This window comes from Rhinatrema bivittatum, chromosome 9 (assembly GCF_901001135.1).
Source record: "Rhinatrema bivittatum chromosome 9, aRhiBiv1.1, whole genome shotgun sequence".
Classification (NCBI taxonomy): Eukaryota; Metazoa; Chordata; class Amphibia; order Gymnophiona; family Rhinatrematidae; genus Rhinatrema; species Rhinatrema bivittatum.
Window position 1 is genome coordinate 251,564,821 of NC_042623.1, and position 27,958 is coordinate 251,592,778.

Genomic DNA, 27,958 nt, shown 5'->3' on the forward strand with positions numbered 1-27,958 from the left:
CAGAAAGTGTGTATCTAGTTTTGTGCAGAATGCTGGCATGGGTGACAGTGGTGAAGAAATTCCAGTCCCCTCGAATCGTTCTGTAGTTACACCAGCTGGTGAGAGCGCCCAGAGATCTGTCCAGAGGGGCTTCAGCTATTAAACTCAGCTCTTTATTGGCCAGGTAACTGGAAAAGGACTCTCTGGTTCCACATTGGCTTGAATAAATATCTTTTATTTCTTTAACCGATCATTTTGGAGGCTTAAAGCTTAGAAGTGTAATTTTTCGTTCAGGAGAGGAGCGCTTTTTCTGTCAGCATCCTATCTGTATTGAATATTTTCCTCAGTTAAAGGCTACATCCGTGATTCTCTTGGAATTCTGTCTCTATAATTAGCCGCGGGTGTCACCCAGAATTCCCAAGCGGAAGGTGAAAAAGAAAAACCCAAGCTTTTATTAAGAGTGCACCAGGACAAACTGATTGTCGGGTCAGTTGAGGCCTGAAGTCACAAAACTGGGATATGGTGGTAACTGAAGTGGATGTGACTGTCGATTGTTTTGGATAACTGTTCACGAGGGACTTGATTATATCTGAAAAGATTAAAGTTTCTAGTGGTTCTAAAAGGAGAACTAAACTGTGTCACGTGTTGGTAAACGTGGCCTCTTTCGTGACTCATGCCAGGTAGGAAGCAGCATATTGGCAGAGGATGGTTAATCTCTTGGATCCCTCCATCCGTGAGTGGGAGTGAGGGAAGAATCGCTCTGCAGGGGGAGCCAAGGAAGGGAAATTAGAAGCCCCCTGCCCCCCCCTCCTCTCCTCCTCCTTCAGCACCGATCTTCAACAACTTTGATTTATCCAATTACTTATTGTACCTTCCCGAGCATTTGGCTTGTTGGATGTGAAAGGACTTCCTGCCCTTGCGTAAAGTCTGTGGCTAATTCTGGGCACAGCCTTTGGCGCCTCTTCATTCACCGCCTCCTGTCTGTGGCACTTGGTACTACTTTATTGTGTCTGCCCAGTTTGCTCTTTCTGTCACTTCTCTTTTAATTCAAACCGTTTCAAGTTTTAAGACGAAAATACAGTTGTTGCAGCCGGGGTTTTTTTTGTTTTTTTTTTTAACCTTTTGGCATCGCGTGTGCAGGGCAGGGCCGGGGTGTGAAATCGGGATCCAGTGAGGACGACCCACGCCACAGTGCGGGGAAGCTTCAGGCCTCTACTGCTGGGCGAGCACTGCTTTTCTAGGCCAAACATGCAAACTCCTTTATCGTATTGTAACAGAAAGCCATACATGGTGGTGCTACTGATAAGGGTCAGCTAAGATAATCTGAAATTTGAGTCAGACATCAAATTATAGCATTTAGAAAGGTTATTGGCAAATAATTTAACATGAAATAGAGAGAGGAGATTTTGTTGTCAGTGAGGTGAAAACAAATCACAAGTGGCTGACAGCTAATCTTTATTTTCCCTGGTTATTAAAAACCTTGTAATAACATCATGAGTAGATTTTTTTTTTTTTTTTTTTTTACCTTAGCTCTGTGTTGATCTGTATTAAAATCAAGAAAGTGGTAGATATTTAATTAGGGACGATTCATTTTTTAAATCAAAAACAAGTGAATTTAATACAAAAAAAATCCCTGTTGCTTTGATTTCCTGAGTGTTTTAACTTTTGGTGTCTGTTAGCTACTTGGGAAATGAATATCTTTCAGTCCTCCCTTTATGTCCTAAATAGTATTGAGTCTGAGGATGGCAGGAAATCCATTCAGAAAGGGAATCCTCATGGATTCATCATATCGTGGAATCTCAATTAAACTGAGATGTTTGCTCAGTTTCAACTGGGGTAGCTTAAGAAAGAGCCTGGAACACTACTGCTCCATTGTACTGAGCTTCGAAGCTAAATAAAAGAATGGTAAAGGGAAGTCCTTATACTGATGAAATGTAAAGGACAGAAAGGTAGAAGCTTTGTCAGTGCGATAGGTTAACCTTTTAGGTTACGAGTCGCTTTGCTCAACTTCCAGTCTGCATGTTTAAATAAATACACTATTTCCCCTGCAGTCATTGTCTCTTCTGAGTTCCACAATTCATTCCTTTCTCCTAGTTCAGTTTTGAAACTGGGTGCAGTCTTTTTTTTTTTCTTTTTTTTTTTTCAGAAACACCTCTGGCGTTGTCAGACTTTCCACATGGCGTTCCGGAATGCCACTACGGTGGCAATCGCCTTCACCGGAAATAGAAGTGGTTCTCACGGAGAGATGAATTTCACATTTTTCTTATGTTTAACTTAGTTGAAGTCAAGGTAGAAGAACGTCATCTGTCTGACAGAAACAAAAGGAATCTTTATAAGACGAGTCCAACCAAGGATTTCATCTTACATGCTTGCATAAGTGTAGAAGACATATTTGAGAACAGATTATCTTTAAATAACTAACATTCCAGTCATGTTGCTCTGGCTCTGCTGAATTTTCAACTGCGTTCTAGCAGCCTAAAGAGGAATTTTACTTTTATTAGTCTTTCTGACATGATAGATTACCTTGATGGGGAAAGAATGAAATACATATAATGAAGAACGGTATATTACATAGGTAGAAAAACAAGCAGATTATAGAATATGCTCTAGCAAGTTGTTGGTGTTATAGCACTGGGCAGGAGTCAACATTAGTTGCTTTGTGTCAGCATATAGGGAAGAAATTCACTTCTATTAATTTTTAATTTATTGCTAAAAAAATATCTCTACTTTTTCACACTCCATATCTCAGCTCGCCATGCGTTGGTACTAATCATCATTATTATTTAAGCACCATCAGTGTTACACTTCAGGTGTTTTAGTGTGCCCTTGGGCCTCAGCCCGACCCCAGGCGGATCCAGGACTGGACCGAGGATTGACGGCGTGTTCCACCATGACTGACAGTCTTACCCTCTGCCAGGCCGGCAAGCTCCCATGGCCAACAACAGATGATGTTGGAATGTGAATGGTCCTCCGACCATTCCGAGCCCTTTCGGACCTGCTGCATGGAACAGCATGGAGTAGCAGGCCTGGCCTGAGTTCGAGGGCAGACGGGCCTTGACACGAAGACATGACAGCAGGATCGATGCAATGGCATCGCGGACGAAGACTTGACACCAAAACTGATGCGACGGCATCCCGGACCAGTGGTCGATGCGACGGCATCCCGGACCAGTGGTCGATGCGACGGCATAAGGAACAAGACATGATACCAAGAGTGATGCAACGGCATCCAGGATGAGACGAAGAACTGACGACGTCCAGACGAGAAGCTGGGCAGAAGGACATAGGCACTGTCTCTCAGGGCGCCCTATTCAGCCCACCCGCGGGACTGAGTCGCAGACCACCCTGTCCCACTGCGCGCCCTACACAGCCCGAGGAGGCTGGTCATGGACCACGCTGGGAGCGGGACAAGCGTAGGGAAGGATCCAGTCGAAGCAGAGCTCTAACGACGGAGCCGATGTCGTCCGAAGCTCCACCAAAGGCTGGCAGGACAAGACGGCTCAGGAGCACAGGGCACTTGTCCACCTGTAGGCTAGTCCATGCTCGGGCAAGACATCATCTGAGGGACCCCCGGCCTAACAGGTACCGGAAGGCTCGAGCGCTGAAGACGAAGACACAGGAGCAAGACATCAAGGAACCTGGAACATCAGGAAACGGAGGATCAAAGCGAGACACCAGGACACCCGGACGGGGACCTCAGGCAACGAAGACATAACTTGACATGGCGTGACAACAAGAACTCCATGGAGAAGATGAAGACCTGATGGAGCTCTGGCAGGCAGGAGCCTCCAGAGTGAAGCAACTCCGATGCAAGGCAAACACTGACTGACGGGGCAGCCCTTATATAGGGCTGGTACAGGAAGTCCACTCCCTATGTGGGGCCAGCACACTTCTTGTGCCTGGCCCTTTAAATCCAGCAGAGAGGTGCGCGCTGGCGCCTAAGGAGGCAGGAAGAGCTGTGCAGGACTGCGGACAGCGGCATGCACCGACGACTCCACGCGCAGACGCACGGCTGGGCCTGAGGAGCAGGCCCGATGATGGCAGCGGCTCCATCCGCTGCAGGAGGCCCCGGGGGCGGTTCCAGCCGCTATTCAAGCCTGGGGCTTGTGGCCTCCGTGCCACGATGACAGCGGTGGCGGTCCCGGCCGCGCAGCGGACGGCAGGAAATCCGCGGCTCCAGTCGCGGTGAAGAGGACCATTCGAGGCGGCCTCCGGGCCACATGGTGAAGCAAGTCTGCGGCTCCAGCCACGTGGAGAAGGCCCGGCGGCGGCGTCCTTGCCGTGTCGGGGGAAGCAGCGGCAGCATGGTGAGTGAGCCTGCTCGCGGGGGGGACCCGCGGGCAGCAGGATTCATAACAATCAGTATCCATAGAATTGCATATGTTTAGGAATGCAACCTAGCAATTTTGAAAAACCAGGCACAAAAGGTTATAGGACTTTATATCAAAGACTAGGGAGGTAATTTTCAAAAGGTTTTACATGTGTAAAACTGGGTTTTACGTGCATAAATGAACTTTACATGCATAAAAGGGCTTTTGAAAACCGCTACTTTTACATTCGCTCCATAGGGCGAAATTTTCAAAAGGTTTTACACATGTAAATAGATTTGCGCATGTAAGTGGGCTTTTGAAAATTGCACCAATATATGCTACTTTTATGCGCACAGCTCCTTTGAAAATTCACTCCTTACAATGTTAAGTATTGACAGTAATAATGATTGAGATTACAGAAGAATGGGAATATGAAGGAGGGGGCAATTTGCAATGTGTCTTCTTCAGCAATTGCTTGCAATGGAGAATGTTTACCTTCCATATTTTTCCTATCTGTGCGTCCAAGTAAGGCTACTGAGGGTAAACTGGGATTGACAGACTGTCATAATTTGTGCCCCTGCTTTCAAGTGAGACAGGTGGCCTTGTGTTGTTGTTTTGCTCTGCAGAATACTATAAATGTGAATTGGTTATTTACTCTTTCAGATAATAGACTAGGGGACACTCCATGAAGTTAACATGTGGCACATTTAAAACTAATCGTAGAAAGTACTTTTTCACTCAACGCACAATTAAACTCTGGAATGTGTTGCCAGAGGATGTGGTTAGTGCAGTTAGTGTAGCTGGGTTTAAAAAAGGATTGGATAAGTTCTGGAGCTGAAGTCCATTACCTGCTATTAATTAAGTTGACTTAGAAAACTAGCAACAGTAACATGGAACAGACTTAGTTTTGGGTACTTGCCAGGTTCTTATGGCCTGGATTGGCCACTGATGGAAACAGGATGCTGGGCTTGATGAACCCTTGGTCTGACCCAGTATGGCATGTTCTTATGTTCTGCCACCCCCTCTTTTCCAGCTCCTGTTGCTGTCATAAGATTTTGAAGTGCTGAGATCCTTGTATCAGACCTTATACAGAGTCACTATGAATCTGTTTGCCAGAGATTTGGATGGCTCATTGATGAAGAACATTAGAATTCTGAGGGCTAAGAATCAGTCTTATTTTCTCATGTGCTTCATAAATACATGAACAATTGCCTCAAGATCTGCTTTTAAGGAAGTCAGGGAATCCAAAATGTAGGATGGACAGCATTAGGGTCCTATGTGAGTTCCATCGTGTAGGTCAAGGAAAAACATTTTCCCTTTAGTTTACTTGTTTTTCCTCTTACTTAGGATCAAATGTAAAGAGAACACTTGGGCCTTTCCCACTAAGTCCATGACTTCTTTCCTTACTATCCTGATGGACCAGTTCTTTAAAAAGATGAAAGATTAAATGTGAATTATTTATCAGTTTTGTCCATAAGAACATAAAAATTGTCAAACTGGGTCATCAAGCCTATAAGAATTGCCATACCAAAGGTCCATCAAGCCAGGTATCCTGTTTCTAACAGTGGCCAATCCAGATCACAAGCTAAAGCCAGAAGGATGTTGGGCTTCATATAAAGAGAAACAACCAGTAATAAGAAAATGGAGGTGATAATGCCCTTGTAGAGGTCCTTCATAAGGCCTGAGTTGGAGTATTGTGTTCAGTTCTGGAGACCGTATCTCAGAAAGGATGGAGGCGGTCCAGAGAAGGGTGACAGAAATACTGTGGGGTCTGTATTGGAAGATTTATGAGGAGAGGCTGAAGGATCTAAATATATATACCCTGGAAGACAGGCGATGCAGGAGAGATATAATGCCAGAAAATGTGGTTAGTGAGGTTAAATTAGCTAAGTTTTAAAAAGGTTTGGATAAGTTCTTGGAGGAGAAGTCCATTAACGGCTATTAATCAAGCTGACTTAGGGAATGGCCTCTGCTATTACTGACATCAGTAGCATGGGATCTTCTTAGTGTTTGGGTACTTGCCAAGTTCCTGTGGCCTGGTTTGGCCTCTGTTGGAAACAGGATGCTGGGCTTGATGGACCCTTGGTCTGACCCAGCATGGCAATTTCTTATGTTCTTAGACCTTCAGATACCTGAAAGGTTTTAATGATGCATTTACTTCATACCTTTTCTGTTGGAAAGGAAACTGTAGAACTAGGAATTATGAAATAAAATTCCAGGGTGATAACTCAGAACCAACATCAGGAAATATTTCTTCACAGAGAGGAATTGGATGTCTAGAATGCCTTACCGGAATAGGTGGTGGGGATGAAACAGTAAATAAATTCAAAAAGGCATGGGATAAACATTAGGGATCCCTAGAGACTAAAGGTTGGAAATGAAGTAAAAGGTGCAAGGGTGTAACCTGCACAGAAGGCTTGGGGATAACCTGCACAGAGTGGCAGTTACTACCCTTAATAGAAAGCTTGGGGGTAACCTGCAAGGAGCAGAAGTTACAACCATAAGCAGCTTGCTGGGCAGACTGGATGGACCATTTGGTCGTAATCTGCCATCATTTGTATGTTACTGTGTTATACATGTTACCATTACACGAGCTTGTAGATATGGCAGTGTGCCTTGGTTCACTTGGGAGCTTAGAGATAGAAAAAGAACCTTGCGTAAGGCTGAGCAAAAATGGTGCAGATTTCCCTGTATTAGGCATCTTCTGAGATGTCTGGGCTAAATATAGAACTTTGTTCATCAGTGCATGTATGTAGGTCATTTTTTACACGGTTTCTTAAAATAGCCCTTATGAGTTATTCACTATTATGAATAACTTCCTTGAGCCTCCAAGTCAACGTTTGTCCAGTAGAAACATTGTTCTTCACGTTTTTGCTGATTTTTTTAAATTAAAAAATCTGACATGCTTGCAGCTAAAGTGCTTCTAAAAACATTACATCCACGGAGTCTGCCGTTAAATTATCTACCACATGATGGGAGGTTTTCAAACCTGTTTCAAGGGTTGAGAGAGCGTGTTCTGGCTGATGTAGACTTCCTGTCTTCTCAATCCGTATCCTATAGGGACTTTAGTTGTATTGAAGTATGTATTTATAGGTGCTATTTCTGAAATGATTAATTTATCTCTTTCAGAAGGTGTTGTGGCAGACATATTGAAAAATCTATAGTACGCCCCATTTAAATAAAAGCAATTTGCCTGCTGATAATCCAACAAGTGATAGGCCAATCTCAAATACAATATCATTGGGGAAGTTACTAGAAAAAGCTTCTGTGTAATTGAAAGATGTTTTGCATGTCAACCAGTGGGGATTTCCCTCGCACTATAGCAGAAAAACCTTACTAGTCTCAGGGAATGACTATTTACTGAGAACTTGAATGCAGGAGCAGTGATAATTGCTGTATATTTAGATATTACTTCTGCTTTTGTTTTGGTCAGTCACACAATTTATTATCTAGATTGTGTGCTTTAGATATAAATGGAAAGGTTCTTCAATGATTTACTTATTTGTCTTTTCATCAGCAGCAAATTAAAATAGGTGCTTTATCCTCTAATTGGTACTCTTCTAAAACAGGAGATCTTCAATTTTAGTATCAGCACTTTTTAATATATAAACAACAATTATATATTTTATTAAACACGTTTAATATGCAGTTTAAATTATATGCTGATGATACTCAGTTGTATATTCCTGTATTTTAATAATTTTTAATCTGTATTGTCTCAAATATCTTCTTCCAAATCAGCAAATAATACCTTGCTTTTAAATTTCTCCAAAACCAAGACCAAAAGATTTAACATCCATCCTTATAAATGGGGGTGGATGTGGTATTCATGGAACATGTTCAGAATTTGGGATTCTGTTTTGATTCTTGTTTAACCTAAATCACCAGTTAAGTGTTACAACCACCGGCCACGGGTTCCGTGGCCGGCTCCCCTTACCTCTCTTCCGTGGCTCTGTCGGCTTCCCTCGGCCGTGTGGTGTGGTGGGGACGCCATCGCCGTCCACCTTCAGGGCCTATCTTGCAGCTGATTCGCCACCGCCGAGCTCCCCTCTCTTCAGGGTTTCCCCTAGCACGCGCGCCTCTCCGCGGGATTTAAAGGGGCCGCGGAGCGCTAGGGCTACCGGGCCTCCCCAGATGATGTCACTCTTCCAGCCCTATATAAGGCAAGCTCTGACATTCAGAGCTTGCCTTTGCAACAGGTTTCCTCCCTAGTTGCTTCTGGCTCCTTTCAAGCTGGTTCCGGTTTTATTTGGACTGATTCCAAACCTTACTGCTGTCTGCCTGACAATGTTGCATTCCCCAAGTCCGACCTCTGCCTATCCACTGACCACGTCTGATTGCCGCCTGGAACTGACCTCTGCCTGTCCACTGACCACGTCTGACCACTGCTTGGAAGTTACCTGACTACTCCTGGTCTGCCTACGGGTACTGACCCCTGCTTTGGCTGACCATTCTGGACTGATACTCTGGTCTTTATCCTCGCTATCCACTCGGACACTCTCTTCTGCCCTCCTGCGACCTCTGGACATTCTTGCTTGGACATCGACCGCGCACCCTTGTTCGTGGTGGGCATTCCCCTGCACATCCTCTCTAGGACACCCTGCGAGGCCCACCTAAGACCAGGCAGCCCGGGTAACCAAGGGCTCAACCTGAGGGAACCCCGGGTTGCTATTGGCGAAGCTCCAGCTAGCCTCTGTCTTCTCCTCCGCCTCTTGGTGGCAGGCACTCTTTGGGTCCGACCAGAGGTCCACACTAATCCAGCACCAGGCCAAGGGTCCACCTCCAGCACAATATTAAGATCTGCTGATAAAATAGGATACTTCAAAACTGAAATTGCTTTATCATCTAAAATCTTTGGTCGACCAATCTAATTTTCACACGATTATAGGCCATCATTTTAACTACAATTGATTATTGTAATTCCCTTTATATGAGGTTTCCCAAAGCCCATTTGCGAGCCCTATAATTATTACAAAAATCTGCGGCCCACTTGGTTTTGGGAGCCCCTGTATGAGTACGTGTTACACTAGTGCAAGCGTGGAGGTGCAGTAGCTTGCTCCAGAGGGATTGTGAACCCTTGGGCCACGGTGCAGCCCAGGGAGGAGCCCCAAAACACAAACCATGGGATGTGAGAGTGTTCAGGCACGGGCTGGAGCAGGAACAAGACTGGATTAGGGTCAAGACATGGAACATCAGGAACTGGAACAAGGCAGGCTCAGACCTCCACTGGACCAAATGCATAAGTGAGACCCAGCAACGCAATGCTGGTCTCAAGAGTAGCCCTCCGGCCACTTGGTAGCCCTTCTGGACCCGCCTCTTGGGAGCGACGAGTGCGTGAGGTCAGATGGAGGCTGAGGGCAGGAACAAGACAAGAGGGAACCCAGGAACTTGGAAGACTCAGACGAGGACTCGAGGATACTTGGAAGACTCAGACAAGGTTTCAGGATACTTGGAAGACTCAGACGAGGATTCAGGATTCAGGCACTAGTACAGGGCGAGTACTGCACTGCAGCACGCCCTACACAGCCATCCATGGCTGTTCGCGGACCACGCCGAAAGCGAAGCAGACTCCAGGCGAGAAAGTGAAGTCTTGGAATCGGAAACGTCGAAGATTCAGGAAAGGCCTGCACCGAAGCACGCCCTACACAGCTGCCCATGAATGGTAGCAGACCACGCTGAAGCAGAGCAGGTTCTGGCTTGAGTCTAGGGCATGGACGGAAGCAGGAACAAGGTACTCCGAAGACTGGGAACAGGATTCAAGACTCGGTACTCAGATTCAGGAACAGAACTCTGCATTAAAAACAAGGGCCTTCCAGAGACTTGCACTGCAGACGTGAAGACAGGCCTTGTGCCATGAAGCGCCCTACACAGCCTCCCGTGGGCTGGTCACAGACCACAATGGTGGCGCGCCAGTAAAGGTGAACAAGCAGGAAACCTGGAAACAGGACGAAAAACTGGCGAAGAGGACATCAGGACCAGGACTGGAACACGGAACTTCAGGAACATAAGGAACTTCGGGACATGGAAATTGGAACTTCAGGACATAGAACATCAGGATACTGAAGAGATGACGAAGGAGCTCCAACAAAGAACAGGTCCAGGAACATCAGACTGAGGAGACCAGGACCATCTGGAACATGAAACAAAGAGCTATCTAGACACAAGAAGACCACGGAGGACCTTGACTGGAGACAGAAGCATGGACGACCATGAAGATCCGATATGAAGGCCCCGAGGAAGTGCAAGAGAGCCCTTTTATAGGGCTGGTGAAGGAGCAGGCTGATGAAGTCATCAGGTGGGGCCGCGGGGCTTTTCCCGCCACTGGACTTTTAAATATTGTGCTGAGGGGCGCGTGCTGTGCCTAGAAACCCAAGGACAGGCAGGAGCAGGTATTAGCGTTGGAGGCATCCCTGCCGCGTGGAGAGGCAATGGCAGCGGCATCGGGGCCGCATGAAGAGGTATCCGGCGGCGGTTTCCATGCTGCGAAGATGAGGTGTCCTGGCAGCGGCTCCATGCAACGAAGATGCAGGAGCGACAGAGACGGTCCGGAGTGGCCTAGGCCGTGAAAAGGCAACCTGTGGCATTGGGCCGGCAGTGGTGCAAGGTGAGAGGCTGCTCGTGAGATGAGACATGCGAGCAGCATCATAACAGCAATGCGTAAAATTTAAAGCATTATGGTTTATAAATCACCGCAGATTTCTGTGACAAATTATTTGTTTACCTTGTTTAATACATATATTCCCAATACACTTTTGCACTTTGCCAAGAGTCATCTTTTAGAAGTTCCTACTATTAAGACTGCTTATCCTTAGGAGGTAAGAAAGCATGCTTTTTCTACTGTTGGTCCTATGCCGTGGAACAGTGTTTCAGAAGGTCTCCCGGAGAGATGATGGAGAGGTTTGCCCACCAAGAGGAGAGGTGCGCGGCTGTCAACAAACAGGCGAGCTAGACAGGAACTGAGGGTACCGGAGACCACTGGAACAAGACAGGAACTGAAGGTCCCCTGGGTAGGATAGGCAACGCCTAGTGGTCCAGCTCAAAGGAGGCTGCGGGTGGTGTCGAGGAAGGCAGGCCTGGTGATCTCAGGAGGAGCAAAGAGAGTGTCCAAATAGAGTGCAAGGGTCAGAGCCAGGGTATCCATCAGAGAATGGTCAGCCAAAGCAAGGGTCAGTTCAGGTATCAATCCGAGCGTAGTCAAAGGCAAGCAGAGGTCAGTTCCAAGAATCAGTCCAGGTGTGGTCACAGGCAAACATAGGTCAGTTCCAAGGGTCAGTCCGAGCATAGTCAAGACAAGCCGAGGTCAGTACCGGGTAACAGTCTGAGAAGGAACAGGACTTAGGAACGCAGGAACAGACGCTGGAACACAGGAAGGACCACAGGAACACAGGAGCAAGGCATGAACACCGGGACAGGAACAAGGAACACTGGAACACTGGAAGAAGCACAGGAACAAGGAACGCAGGAAGACTGGAACAAGCAAAGGAACGAGGACGGCAACTAGCCCACACAGAGGTGATGACCTGATTGCCAAGGAGAGGGACTGAGGAGCAGGACCTCGCTTAAATACTGAGACTAAGTAACGTCTTCGGGATGCGCCACGGAGGAGTTTCCTGCTCTTGGCCCTTTAAAGGGCTGGGTGATCCGCGCGCCTGCGCCTAGGGGCAGAGTTGAGGCAGCGGAGGACACCGAGCCCCTGCGTGGGGCAAGGAGCTAGGCCTGGGACACCGAAGCGCTGGAGGCAGCCGGAGGTGCAGCCGATTGGTTGCGGCAATGAGGGAGGAAGGCCCAGGACCTGTGGAGCTGGGAACAAGGTGAGCAGGCCCGGGCACAGCCTTAGAGTGACTGGGACGCACAACAGTGTGTGTGTGTGTGTGTGTGTTGTTTTGTTTGATGTTTTATTTTTGTTTGCGTTAACCCAGCTAGCATAACCTGGTTACTATAGGCAGGCTACAAAATGCTTAAAATAAATAAATTTAAACCTAGCTACACTAACAACCTTTACCACGTCCTTCGACAATGAATGCCAGAGCTTAATTGTGCATTGAGTTCACAAGGTTCAAAAGAACTAGTAGAAAAAAAAATTCTGGATGCATAATACACACGCACAATAGTGACGCTCCAGGCTGATTTTGCCCCTTAGTATTGTGCATGTAGATTGGGCGTCTAGAAATCTATCTGAAGCAGGATAAAACAGATGCTCATATTGAGCGCCCGTTGCAATTGTGGGCGCAGAGCCACAGCTGGGCCCCCAAAGTATTTGAACGCTAGGGGTGCATCATTCTTCCCTAGCACATCCTTTATAATGCAGAAGCTCATTAAAATATAGCATTGGGCGCCCAGAAGATGTGACTGTGCCCACGTTAGGAAAACGGGCACTCAGTACGAGCACCGGTTTTAACGCGCGTCTTATTGCATCGGCCCCCCCTAATTTGATGGACCTGCATTCAGCTGTTTCCAAGTTATAAGGGGGGGGGGGGGTGGTGGTATACAAACAAACCCCATCGCACACAGTCGTTCAATACTAGAAATGTGAATTTTTTTTTCATGCGGCCCGATCGGGTTTTTTTTTTTTATCGGCTGCGCCCGAGCCGAATAAACAAAAAACCCATCCCAACACTTCAAAACAGCTCCCTTAGGTTCCCTCACCCTCCCGACCCCCCCCCCCCCCCCCCCCCAAAAAAAAACCGTTTTAAATTACCTGGTGGTCCAGTGGTGGTCCCGGGAGCAATCTCCTGCTCTCGGGCCGTCGGCTGCCACTAATAAAAATGGTGCCGATGGCCCTTTGCCCTTACCATGTGACAGGGTATCCGTGCCATTGGCCGGCCCCTGTCACATGGTAGGAGTAATAGATGGCCAGCGCCATCTTTAAAAATTGCGTGGGCCATCCAGTGCTCCTACCATGTGACAGGAGCCTGCCAATGGCACGGATACCCTGTTACATGGTAAGGGCAAAGGGCCATCGGCGCCATTTTTATTAATGGCAGCCGACGGCCCGAGAGCAGAAGATCGCTCCCGGGACTCCCACTGGACCACCAGGTAATTTTAAAACGTTTTGGGGGAGGGCTGGGAGAGTGGGGGAAGCTAAGGGAGCAGTTTTAAAGGGTCGGGGTGGGTTTTGGGCTTGTTTATGTGTGCCGTTTTTCCTGCCCTCCCCCAAAATGATAAGAGAACCCCACGAACAATTTCGTGGGATTTTCCTATCTGTTTCGGGGAGCCCCCGATTTCTGACGACTTTGAAAATATCGTACGGTATTTTCAATCGTCAGAAATACGATTCACATCCCTATTCAATACGATCTAATAAGCCTCTATCCGTATGAACAAAAAAATTGACTGTTGATTTTTGAATGAAATGTTTGGGCATTTGGAATATTAATAGAAATATTGTGACCAATTCTAAAAACTACGAGTTATATTATTATGAATTAGACTGGAGGTTGTTATGAGAGTCCCTCTAGTTTCTTTAAATGTCTTTCATCTGTTAGTTTGTTTTTCTTACCACTGATGTGTTCCTGGATTCCTAGTGTGTGGTGGTGTTGTTGGCTTTGGCTTTAGTTTTAATGTAGTCAGTCAAGTGCCAATTCTGAGTTTGTGGATGCTGCCATCATGTCTTCTGTTTATTTTTCTGGTGTGTGGTGCTGTCAATGAGTTCCTGGTCTGCACATTTTGTCAGGGGGAGGAGGAGTTTCGCGCTCCTTTCATGCTAATAGCTCTGTTCCAGAAATTCATGCATCTTCTGCCTCTGGTGTTAATGTGCAGCAAGAAGAATTAATTCTTTCTCCTTTGAATCTGCAGAAAAGGAATTGGTCAGGCTTGGTGTAGAATTTAGCTTTGCTTTTATCAGCAACAACGTTAGGAATCAGTGCGCACACTGATGACAGTGGCATACTTGCCCTTCTTACGTAATATCAAAACACTAGAAGTATCTGAGCATACAAGGAAATTACTCAAACGTCCAAAAAAAATAAATACCTGGATGTAATTCAGAGCATAGATATGTAGGAACATCAAAATATAAGTCTGTGGATAATGTCACCAAAAACTAATATGTACGCTTTAGTTCTTTTTAATGTGATAATGATGCTATCCTCAGTGTGCAAATCTAAGTGCCATCTGCCTAAACCAAGCCCCATCTTACAATCTTTCATATTCACTGGACTAGATTACTGTAATATCCTGTACACAGGACTCGCTCAGATCAGCCTGCAACCTCTGCAGATGGTTCAGAATAGCAAAACCTGGGTTCTTCAGGTGCAGAAATACATTACCATGTCACACCAATATTACAGGCCTTATACCGGTGTCCCATTCAAATACGCATTCCCTCTAAACCAGCAGCCACAATTCACAAATTACTCTGCAATATCAATAGTCCATGGATTGGGGCCACCCTAAAAGTGTAGACTCCTTCACGAAACTCAGTCAAACCAAAACCTCCTCAACCTCCCTTCACTGTGACTTGGTCATCTGGTTGAGACACATGCATGGGCATTCTCTACTGCAGGCCTACCATGTCAGTTGTGCAACATCTCTTAAATCATTCCTTTTCAAAAAAGCATTTGGACACTAACTTTCTTTAGCCATTTTCCATCTTTTCTCGCCGCATTACTTGCATCATTAGAATCAAAATAGCGGAGTGTTTGTTTTTAACCGCTGTTGTTTTACAAATTTTTATTATGCGAATATTATTTGTTCTCCGCCTCAAACTATTGGAGATAAAAGCTAATCTCAAACATTTAGGAGGTCATTTTAAAAGGAGTTGCATGTGTAAATGCAACAGACTATCATAGCAGTTTTCAAAAACCATTAAACTGCACTTATACGAATAGTCATTGGACAATTCAATGGCGTATATTGTAGCAATTTTCAAAAGCCCACTTACATGGGTAAAGTGCATTCACACGTGTAAAATCCAATTTTAAGCATGTAAATCCGTTTGAAAATCAGGCCCTTAGTTCATAAATCATCCATGGTACTTGCCATGGAACCATATTTTGTGAATCCACTGCGTCAGAGGGTAAGATATCAACCTGTGGCAGATTTTTTAATATTGCTGCCATACATCTGGCTAAATTTTACCTGGATAACTCATCTGGCTAAAATGTAGCCAGATAATGTTAAAATAGTTAGGTATATTCAGTGGTGCAACTGCGCCACTGAATATCCCACCAGAGATAGCCGGATAAGTTTATCCAACTAAACTTATCTGGCCGGTCAGCAGCTGAAAATGGCCCCCACTATGTGTAAGGTAACTTAAGCTAAATGGAAGAGGACTGCCCAATCACATACTCATATTTCCAGTGTATCCAGATGTTAGTCAACCTTCTTACAGATGTCAGCTTTGTACCAGCTGATCACCATAACTCTCAGTTCTGCTTGTGTTGGCACTAGCTGGTCACCTTGGGGATAGGAGCATATGCTAGATGATGTTTCTGTGAAAGATATCCGTATGACCCTTTTTTTTTTTCATTGTGGCAAGCAATTGCATACCAGCTTCCACCCAAGTCTTGACAGAATGGGACCTTGATCCAATGTGCAAAGAGATCAAGTCGATTGGAGATGTTTGCTGCAGGTTTCATCTAACTTTACAGCTGTTGTAATCCAGATATCATCTTCTGCTTATTCCGCCATCTTGGGGGGCAGAACTGAAGCTGTGCGCACACATGCAAACTGAGACAGGCCTCTCCGGCCACCGGTGGCCTGAGCACCGGTGGCTTGCACCTCTCTCTTTCTTCAGCTGCCGGCAGCCCTCCACCTCTCCTGCTGCCGCTGGCTCGTCGCCTCTCTCGGGTGTGCATACCCGGTTGCGCCAGGCCTGAGTATGGCCTCACTTCATCCTGGAACTGCCTCTACTGCTTGGCCTGTGACTGCTTATTTGTCTAAGTTCTCTTATTTCACTGCTAACCATCACTGAAGGCCATTGGCATTTTGCTATCAGTCACCTGTGGACATGCTGCATAGCAGCACCGCTCTCTACATTAATGGCGGGGGTGGAAGGGAATTAGAACCAAGAGCTAAGAGAAACAGATAAGTATGAGAGAAAAAAGTGTGTGAAGCTTGCTGGGCAGACTGGATGGGCCGTTTTGTCTTCTTCTGCCGTCATTTCTATGTTTCTATGTTTATGGTTGCATCAGTTGAAACTCGTACCAGATTAATTTGGGGCACCAAGGTGTTATGCTTGCTAGCAGCCGATAAATCACAAAATTCAGATATGACCCTTCAGGTGTATCCACACAAGATAATTACACATATAAACACCTTGTAACTTCTCACCTAATTTATAATCTCCACTCTTCTTTATTCTATATTTTCTATTTTTTTTTTTAATATAAAGAATTTTTACTTTTAAATCCACTTAATCATCGCCGCAGAACAATTGAAAGCAATGAAAAAAGTGATGCAAAGAAGGAGAAAAACCTGCTGTAGCCGTTGATAGTGTGAACACCCTGAAGCAGCAGCGTTGGCAGCGAAACTTGGCCGTGTCGGCGTTTGATCTTCATCTGGACAAGATACGTACTGATAGTCTGATATTGACATTTAAGATATGCTTTTTAGGATTTATTAAAGTTGCATCTGAAGATATTTTGAAGAGATATGTGAACTATATAAATTATTAAAAGGGGTTTATTCCCATGATGGCAGCTTGATGTGCTATGCACTGCAAGAAATTGAAAGCTGATTATTTTCTGCGGGTGCACTGCCTGAGGTTTTCTCCTTCTTTGCATCACTTTTTTCACTGCTTTCAATTGTTCTGTGGCGATGATTAAATGGATTTAAAGTAAAAATTCTTGATAAAAAATAAAAATAAAAAAAATAAGGAAATATAGAGTAAAGAAGATAGGAGATTATAAATTAGGTGAGAAGTTACAAGTTGTTTATATGGATAATGCTTGTTAGCAGACCAAATACACTTCTGATTTGGTTGACTTGCTGCATCTAAATAAACTAATTAAAGTATATAAAGTTCAAATTTCATTATATGAACCTTTGAGTACGTTGTTTGTGTGGTAAGTTAAAAAAAAAAAATCTGAAATAGGAGTACTTGAAAATTATTAAATCCTAGCGTGAAATGAAATATGCTCAAGGGTAGCCTTTCTGGGAGAGGTGTTTAGAAATGTGAATATGAATAAATAAATAATACAGGTATGATGTATCATACTTTTGTATATGTTTTTTCTTGTCAAGTATGAAATGTAAAATGGCCTCCCCAGGGGTGGGTTCCTACATTCCATCAGCCCCTTTCTCTCTGATCTGATTGGAATGGCATAATCAGATTTCAGTGTCTGCGTTGAGCGTGCATGCGAGGGATTTGTATGAACTTTCTTCGCTGCGTGCAAATCTCTGTCGTGTGTTCATTGCGGAAGTCCTGAAGGCCGAACTGGCTGGGGGGGCAGGGGCTGCTCCAGGACCGGCATGAGAAACACCTGGCCTTTTTAATAACACCCAAATTCTTCTCATGTACCTATCTTGTGAATGCAGGAAAAAACTCCTCTAAGGGTTTTTGCTAATTTTTTCCCCTTTCTGCTAGGGATATGCTTCTTTTTAAAATGAAATATGCACCAACAGATGGCCGAAACCATTTTGGAATGCAGCGCTGTTAGGGTGGGATGGCTCAGGATTGCTTCTTCATGTTTAGACCCTAGGGATAGCTTGAGATTGGAGGGGAGGGATGGAGGGGGAAAACCATACCTGTTTGAGACTTCTTTCAAATACTAACCATTTCTCCATAGTAAATACACTTGTCATTGGCCTGTTTGTCATTAGGGATGTGAATCGGGTCCGGAATTGGATCTGCAATCAGAATCGTGGGATCGGGATCGGAATCGTCGCCATTGTTTTATCGGCTGCGACCGATCCCAAAACCGATAAACTCACCCTGACCCCTAAAATCAAATTCTATAGAATCCCCCCACCTTCCCGAGCCCCACAAAACTTTCTTTAAGTACCTGGTGGTCTAGCGGGGATCCCGGGAGCAATCTCCCGTTCTCGGGCCATCGGCTGTCAGTAAACAAAATGGCGCCGATGGCCCTTTGCCCTTACCATGTGACAGGGGCTACCAGTGCCATTGGCCGGCTCCTGTCACATGGTAGGAGCAATGGCTGGCCTGCACCATGTTTAAAGATGGCGCCGGGGTGGGTTTTGGGGGGGGGGGGTTTGGATGTGTTCCCTTTCTCCCCTCCCCCCAAACAGATACGAAAACCTCACGAACCATTCGTGGGGTTTCCTATCTGTTTCGGGCGGGGCTCCGATATCTGACGAATTTTGAAATATCGTACTGATATTTCAAATCGTCAGAAAAACAATTCATATCCCTATTTGTCATGTGTGTTTGTCTTGATTAGATTATAATAAGATGCAATAAGCATAAGATGCGGTTCAGCATATGTCTAATAGCATTTTAGAAATGGTAAATAGTGGTACTATTAAATTGTGGTAGAGTGACTCAGACTGAGGGCAGGGGTTAATTCAGCATTCTCTCACACTGCAGGCAGTTTTTTCTGTATGAAATGGAGAAAGGGTTTTAGTGATATGGTGGAGACTGTTTAAATTCAAACATTACCTTCTTTATACACATTAAAAAAATCCCATCATACATGAGTCACACTTGTTACACCCCCTAAATATTCACTCCTTCACGCACACATTTAAAAGGCAGAAATGTACCAGTATCACCTTTACACAGTTACTATAACAGTGTTACAATGTAGCTTGCGCTTCAATTCAATTCAAACACAATCAACAAATCAAATGCCATATGAAAATTGTTCATGTAGTATTAACTATCAGTGTGTACCAAAATTCTCAATTTATCTAATACGATTTTTTTTTTATAAATGACCGTCGGTGCAGGCTCGTTCTGCGCCGCCGAGAGTAACCTGGGAAAAGTGCGCGACGGCAGAAGCAGGGTCGGAAAGGGGGCGGGGCTGAGCACAGGAGTGCGCAATGGCCGGCGAGTGCAGCGATTCAAATCGCTGCACCGCTATTGGCCGAGGTAGGCAGCTGGGCTGGTGACATGGCAGGTTCCCTGCCAGACGGACCCGGCGACCTGCAGAGGCAGGCTGCGTGCGGGCTTTCTGTCCCTCCCTCCCACCCAGAGGAAGTACTGTTATTGGGGAATGTTGGTGTTGATGGTTAATCTTTGTCGCAGTTGGAGGCGGAAACCTGAGTCCAAGTTGAATTTGTGAATAATGCATTGTTAAAATGGCGTGGGGGGGGGGGGGGGGGTGCATCTCGTGTAGTTGGGGGGGGGGGGCTGCTACACGAGACGGCCAGCGAGCAGGGGGCTGAAGCTCAAGGCCATGGCTTACCCTTGCTGGGACGAGGTGGGGTAAGAAGGGAAGGGATTGTATGCTTTACCCCTGGGACGCGGTGTTAGAGGCGCCAAGGAGGGAGGAGAAAAGAGGGTGGGGGGGCTTGTTCATAATTGTTATAAGTGTTATGATCAGAAATGTTGTTGTGCGAGCTCTGGTTATGAAGAATAAACTGCGGCCTTTTGTAATGCCACAAAGTGTGTGTTGTTTTATTGAGAGTGAGGAATGAAAGAGCCTAGTGTATGTCTTGCCTCCCTAGGTTACTAAAGAATGAATACATCAGGTCACTAGTGAACTTATACACCAAATGTTTCATGTGCTTGATCTTCCTCTTATTTGTATCAAATTTTCTTCTTCAAATTGTAGCAGGTAATCCTCTGCTACAATTCTCCTCTATTCAATCGGGGAGCTCTACCCATTCATCCCGACAAAGAATTCTTCGTTTCACCCTTGTAAGCAGTAACCACAATTCAAGAACAGATTTTTATAGCTACATGCTAACAAAAATCTCTACACCTAATCTATAAATATCCACCTGCGTAACCGAACCATAATATTGTTCCCGCAGCTTACCTTCAAACCGGAAATAACCATAATCACGTATGCAATCCCATGTAACGTAATGTCAGTAAGCGTGAATGTTTACATATACTGATGCTAATTAAGGTTTCCAATGATTATAGCTAATCCAAATCAATAAACTATTACTCATCAACAGATTTCATTACTAATTAAAAATTATTTCTTCCAAAGAAACTATCAATTAAACCAGTCAACCCTACAATCATTATACATTACAGACCACTGCGAAATTATTCCACATATCAAAAACTGTATTGCACATTACTTTTATTTCTCTATTCAATTCTCTATACTACAAACATTTTTTTACCCCAATGATGATTTCTACAAAAACACAGACCACTCAATAGAACCATTTAAACCAATGGAAATTGTGGTGCACCATGAAAAAATAAAACGTTGTTCTAAATGTCTCAAAGCCAGAGACAAATCTCCTCCATTCTGCAATTGTATTTGCCACACCATACAAAATTTTAAAACCTTCAAAGAATGATGCTGCTTGATCCAATGGTCCACTAAAGGTGCATTTTTCCTCATTGAACAAATACAACTCTTGTGTTCTATAATCCTCGATTTAACTTTTCGTGTAGTTTTGTCGTATATAAATGAGACTACAAGGGCAAATAATGGTGTATACAATACCTTTGGTATTGCACGTATAAAATCCTGGTAACTTATAAGGATATTTTAAACTGGAACGATTGTGTCTAATGTCAAAAGATGTGGACAGACTGAACATGATTTATTTATTTATTTAAATACTTTTGATATACCGATACTCAAGACTGGTGTCTTATCGTACCGGTTTACATTGAAACAAGGGGTAACCAATTAACTATGAAAATAAAGTTACAAAGAACAAGGGGTTTACAGGATGGGAGAGTAGAGAGCGAAAGCACACAATTAGTATAATAAGTTAAACATAACTAAGTTTAAAATAACGGAGTTTAACATATAAACAAATGTAGCAGGCTTAGACAATGGATTAGTCTTTAGGTCTATAAATACATATAAATACATATAAATACATGATCCACATGTAATTTATCCCTAATCACTGTTGGTACTATTGACTACTTTTGCCCGACGGCTTAACCATGCACATAGGTTTCGCCGTTTTTTTTCACTGCAAAAATGGGATTCTCCCTAAAACCATTCAAGGAAGCTAATATGGGCCAATATCATAAAATAATATCTTGAATATGTGATGTTCTTGATGAATAAGGAATAGTGCAAACCATCCTAGAAGGAGCATCTTTATTAGCTTTTATTAAAAGATATCTCTATTGGCGAAAAAGGCCCTCTTATATGCTTTCTTGATCACAGATCATTAATATCCTCATTCAATAAATCTCTCCATGAGAGTTTGGGCTTGAATTTTATATTCTGTCACAGAGGAGCATAGACATCTGTGGACCATTGGACCAAGCAGCATCATGCAAAATTTGTAGCATTTTAATGAATCTAGGCCCTGGTTTGTTGATCAATTGAACTTCATTTTTACTAGAGAAACAGATTTTATAGTTACAATATTCTATTTTGTTTTATTTTCATTTTTTTTTTTTTTGGTCACAAAGGCTTATCTAGGCTCACCTTCATTGTAGCTGAATGAATTCTGTTAGTTCTGGGTACAGTCAATATGCTGTTGGTAAGCTTAAAAGGCAGAAGTCCTCGTTATCAAGACCACCAGCATTATTTGTTTGTGATGAAACAGGGGTTTCACACAAGCAGAAACAACCTGATAAGATGGGATGACAGAAAGGTGTGTTAATAATGTGGAGACAGCACTACTGCAAAGAATCAGCGTGTCTCGTAAGGGGGAGAACCTGGAGAGGGGGCTTGCCCAGATCCAGAAGCAGAGATGCCCACATACTTCAGTTACAGATTTTGAATCTGTAAAGGTACAGTTGGAAAGCAGGTTGTATTCGACCCAGGGGAATTGGGCTGGCCTGTGGATGATTACCAGTGTACCCTCCCTGGGTTGTCCTGGTCTCTTAAGACAGGAACTGAAAGCATTAAGTGTGAGGTGAACACTTATGCATGGAATAAAATTGCTTTTTACGGCAAATGGCTCTGAGCTGTGTGTTCCAGAGAAACGTCAGTGGGTCATGAATGGGCTAAGCAGCAACTTGCAACACTATTCCACCGAGATTACCTTGGGTCTGTTAGGTTTAATGACGAGCATATCCCTTTTAATATTTCAATGTTTTTGATTGTCAGATTGGTGTGAAACAAAGTTTCTATTTTGACTGATTTGCTAATTGATCATTCTAATGATATTCTATGTGAAACCAAATCCTGGCTGTTAGAGATTGACAATTTTATTTTGCATCTCTTATGCTCCCTAGGTTAAATACTAGAACAAGGAACAATTGAAGAAGGGGTGTGGCATTTATCGTCTTTTAAGAACAGTCTCTGAATCTTGTTGAATTTGTAATTATTCAAGGGTGTATAGCGGTCTTATTATATCTAAAGTACTTAGTATATGTGTAGTCTATCCCACCTACAACAGAACCTATGAACTTAGCTGAAGCCTTTTCAATGATTAAATTGAACATTCAGAAATTAATTATTCTTAGTGGTTTTAACTTTTTATATAGATCCAACAGATTCTATACATGTTTTTTTTATAAATTAACCTTTTTTGGTATTTACACACAAAAAAAACCCTGAATAAAAAACCAAGAAAGAGAGGTGTCAAATTAAGGAAACAATCACATAAAAGTAAACTTACATAATTGCATGCTCCCTTCAAATCCACATTATATTGGAGCCTAAAAAGAAAATAAACTAAGAAAAACAGAAATATAGCTATTATGTTCCAATTTGCTAGCTAGTTAAATCAGTTACTTTAATTAAACCCTATTGATTTTCCATTACTCCCCAAAATGGTTATATTAAGTAACATAAAAGTCTCCAGGTGTGCTGGGTCAGTGAAAATATACTTATTTCCCTAAAGGGTTACTAAACATTTACAGGGAAACTAAGAAAATAGATCGCCCCCAGGGACAGAACCCTATATTTTAATAATAGAAAGATCTCCTGCGCATTTGAGTTTCCTGAGAAACATCCAGAAAGATCTGCACCCTAGCATCACAGAAAACATTATTCTTATATTTAAAATATTATGGAAGCACTAATTTTTTAGCTGAATCTGAAACAAAGATAAATCTAGTAGCTATGTTACCTTGTGAGTCCTGAAAGAAAGCAATACGATTAGGATTCTCAGATGGAATTAATACATCCATACTGCCTTCTTTTTAAATTTTCCTCTTCAACTCGGGGATGAAAATACATCTTGAGAGAGCAATAATCTTATTTGACAAGATTTGCAAATCTCACCTGTATACTTCTTATTCTAATGAAGAAATTAATCTGGTTTTAGGGAAATTTAATATACAAAAGCTTTTAGCTCTCAAATTATTTGCAAGAGATTCCAACTTAGTATGTATATTATAAACAGTCCTACCTATTAGCAGCTAATGAGGATTGTACATTACTTATGGCAACAGTGATCATAACATGATCAAATTTAAACTAATAACTGGAAGGGGGACAATAAGTAAATCTGCAGCTCTAACACTAAACTTTCAAAAGGGAAACTTTGATAAAATGAGGAAAATAGGAAAAAAACTGAAAGGTGCAGCTGCAAAGGTTAAAAGTGTTCAACAGGTTTGGACATTGTTTAAAAATACAATCCTAGAGGCACAGTCCATATGTATTCCACACATTAAGAAAGGTGGAAGGAAGGCAAAACGATTACCATCATGGTTAAAAGGTGAGGTGACAGAGGCTATTTTAGCCAAAAAATCATCCTTCAAAAATTGGAAGAAGGATCCATCTGAAGAAAATAGGATAAAACATAAGCATTGTCAAGTTAAGTGTAAAACATTGATAAGACAGGTGAAGAGAGAATTTGAAATGAAGTTGGCCATAGAGGCAAAAACTCATAATAAAAACTTTTAAAAATATATCCAAAGCAAGAAACCTGTGAGGGAGTCGGTTGGACCATTAGATGACAGAGGGGTTAAAGAGGCTCTTAGGGAAGATAAGACCATTGCAGAAAGACTAAATGAATTCTTTGCTTCCGTGTTTACTAATGAGGATGTTGGGGAGATACCAGTTCCGGAGATGGTTTTCAGGGGTGATGAGTCAGACGAACTGAACGAAATCACTGTGAACCTAGAAGATGTAGTAAGCCAGATTGACAAACTAAAGAGTAGCAAATCACCTGGACTGGATGGTATGCATCCTAGGGTACTAAAGGAACTAAAAAATGAAATTTCTGATCTATTAGTTAAAATTTGTAACCTATCATTAAAATCATCCATTGTACCTGAAGACTGGAGGGTGGCCAATGTAAACCCAATATTTAAAAAAGGCTCCAGGGGTGATCCGGGTAACTATAGACCAGTGAGCCTAACTTCAATGCCAGGAAAAATAGTGGAAACTATTCTCAAGATCAAAATCGTAGAGCATATAGAAAGACATGATTTAATGGAACACAGTCAACACGGATTTACCCAAGGGAAGTCTTGCCTAACAAATCTGCTTCATTTTTTTGAAGGGGTTAATAAACATGTGGATAAAGGGGAACCGGTAGATGTAGTGTATTTGGATTTTCAGAAGGCGTTTGACAAAGTCCCTCATGAGAGGCTTCTACGAAAACTAAAAATTCATGGGATAGGAGGCGATGTCCTTTCGTGGATTACAAACTGGTTAAAAGACAGGAAACAGAGAGTAGGACTAAATGGTCAATTTTCTCAGTGGAAAAGGGTAAAAAGTGGAGTGCCTCAGGGATCTGTACTTGCACCGGTGCTTTTCAACATATATATAAATGATCTGGAAAGAAATACGACTAGTGACGTTATCAAATTTGCAGATGATACAAAATTATTCAGAGTAGTTAAATCACAAGCAGATTGTGTTACATTACAGGAGGACCTTGCAAGACTGGAAGATTGGGTATCCAAATGGCAGATGAAATTTAATGTGGACAAGTGCAAGGTGTTGCATATAGGGAAAAATAACCCTTGCTGTAGTTACACGATGTTAGGTTCCATATTAGGAGCTACCACCCAGGAAAAAGATCTAGGCATCATAGTGGATAATACTTTAAAATCGTCAGCTCAGTGTGCTGCAGCAGTCAAAAAAGCAAACAATGTTAGGAATTATTAGGAAGGGAATGGTTAATAAAACGGAAAATGTCATAATGCCTCTATATCACTCCATGGTGAGACCACACCTTGAATACTGTGTACAATTCTGGTCGCCGCATCTCAAAAAATATATAGTTGCGATGAAGAAGGTACAGAGAAGGGCTACCAAAATGATAAGGGGGAATGGAACAGCTCTCCTATGAGGAAAGACTAAAGAGGTTAGGACTTTTCAGCTTGGAGAAGAGATGGCTGAGGGGAGATATGAGAGAGGTCTTGAATGAGTAGATGTGACTCGGTTATTTACACTTTCGAATGATATAAGGACTAGGGGGCATTCCATGAAGTTAGCAAGTAGCACATTTAAGACTAATCGGAGAAAATTCTTTTTCACTCAACGCACAATAAAGCTCTGGAATTTGTTGCCAGAGGATGTGGTTAGTGCAGTTAGTGTAGCTGGGTCCAAAAAAGGTTTGGATAAGTTCTTGGAGGAGAAGTCCATTAATGGCTATTAATCAAGTTTACTTAGGGAATAGCCACTGCTATTGATTGCATCAGTAGCATGGGATATTCTTAGTGTTTGGGTAATTGCCAGGTTCTTGTGGCCTGGTTTTGGCCTCTGTTGGAAACAGGATGCTGGGCTTGATGGACCCTTGGTCTGACCCAGCATGGCAATTTCTTATGTTCTTAGTAAAGTGTCCTCCTCAGTCTGCAGGTCACACCCTTGATTTAAACTGTCATTAATGAAGGTTTTGCTAAAGATGGAAAAGTGACTAACTTGACTGTTGTTGAAGTGCCAGGATCTGGTCATTCGTTGATCAGTTTGTGTGACATTTAATCTGAATTCTACCATGATGTTAAACAAACACCCTGCCCCCTCCTCCCTCCATAACCACATTGATCCATCTAATCTGCAAGTAACTGCTCAGGAATTTGAGAGTATCTCATTCACCTCTATGGTTGATCTGTGGGATTCAAGCATAATAAAGACTCCTGATCTGGTTGCACATTTTAAAACCTTGATTAACAAAGAAACAATGCTCGCTGGTACACACCTCAGCTTCATGACATGAGATGTAAATTATGTCATGCAGAATGAAGATGGTGTAAACCCTATTCAGTAATAGGTAAAGCTGAATATTTGTCTATGAGAGGTATAAATGTGCTATAGTAAAAATGTAAAGGATGTATTTAAAAAAAAAATTAAAAAAATCTAGTTAGTGCTTTAAGCCTAAAGCTCTTTTCTTCAGTAGTGAAAAGCCTTTGAGCGTATTCTACATTCTTCTGTATAATTGGAGAAATTTTACATTGTACATAAAGCAGAGGTATTGCAGACTTTAATACTGATGAATGTCACTACTTCTCAATTTGCCCATTGCCACTTGTGGCTGATCAATATTTCTAAACATTTCCTTGGTGATATCTTAACCATTATTGTTAATTCATCTCTTGCTGATGACCATTTTCCGGCTTCTTTGAAAAAAGCAATTGTATGTCCTTTATTAAAAAGATCAGATCTGGACCCTGCCGATTTGGGAAATTATCGCTCAAATTCATACCTTCCATTTTTTAAGGAAGTTAATTGAACAGATTGAAATTTTGAGATGAGCAAATTTTAGATCCATGGCAATATGTATTTCCTGAAAACTATGGCACAGTGGCATTATTTTCATCTACTATTGATACATTACAAATTAGTATTCATAAAGGCTCCTCATGGATGGTGGTATGTCTTGATATATCCTCTGCTCGTGATACCATTGCTCATTCATTGTTACTCAGACATCCTTTTGATTTTGGCTTTGGCCAAGGCATCATAAGCTGGTTTAAATTTCACCTATGAGACCAGATTTTCCGAGGAAATTCAAATCTATCATTATTCAGTTGGAAGATGATAGCTCCAGGCATCCTTGTGGGTTCTCCGCTTTCCTCAGGATATTACAATGTGTATCTACTCCTCTTTATGTAAAGTTGTGACTACTTTGTGTTATGTTTATGTAAAAACGTGAACCCTTGGGCTGAGATGAGAGGTGTCTCCACCCACAGGGAGGAGCCCTCTGAGCCTCACCGTCAGCAGGCATAGTCTTGGAGGCGTGGGACACAGCTAGAAGTAGAGACTTTATTATGAAGGAAGGAAAAAGTAATGTCCACAGAATTGGAGATGTAATAGTACTGTCCAGAGCAATGGGTAATACCCAGAACGAGACCACAGATGAGAAGATCTGGTAGTGACCCACGGAGCGGGGTATGCCATGGATCCCTTCTGACGAGTGTAGGCACCTCAGGAATTCAGATCTGGTAGTGGCCCGTGGAGCGGGGTATGCTGAAGATGTCTGTACAGTAGATGTTGAAGAACTGGTAGAAATGCCAGAACCCGGAAATGGCTCCCGTAGATGGTGTGTCAATACTCTGCAGCGCAGGAAAGCTGAATAGCTTCTACTGACGAAAGGCAGTAGTGGCCCGAGGCTTGGGGTACACCGCGGGAATCCTCAATACAGTTCGTATGGTAGAAGTCAGTAGAGTTACTCACAATAGGTGGTTCCTGGAGAGAGAGAGAGACCTGAGAAGCAGGTCTGGTAGCAGTCAGACAGGTAGGCCCTCCGAGGAACGGATAGCCGAG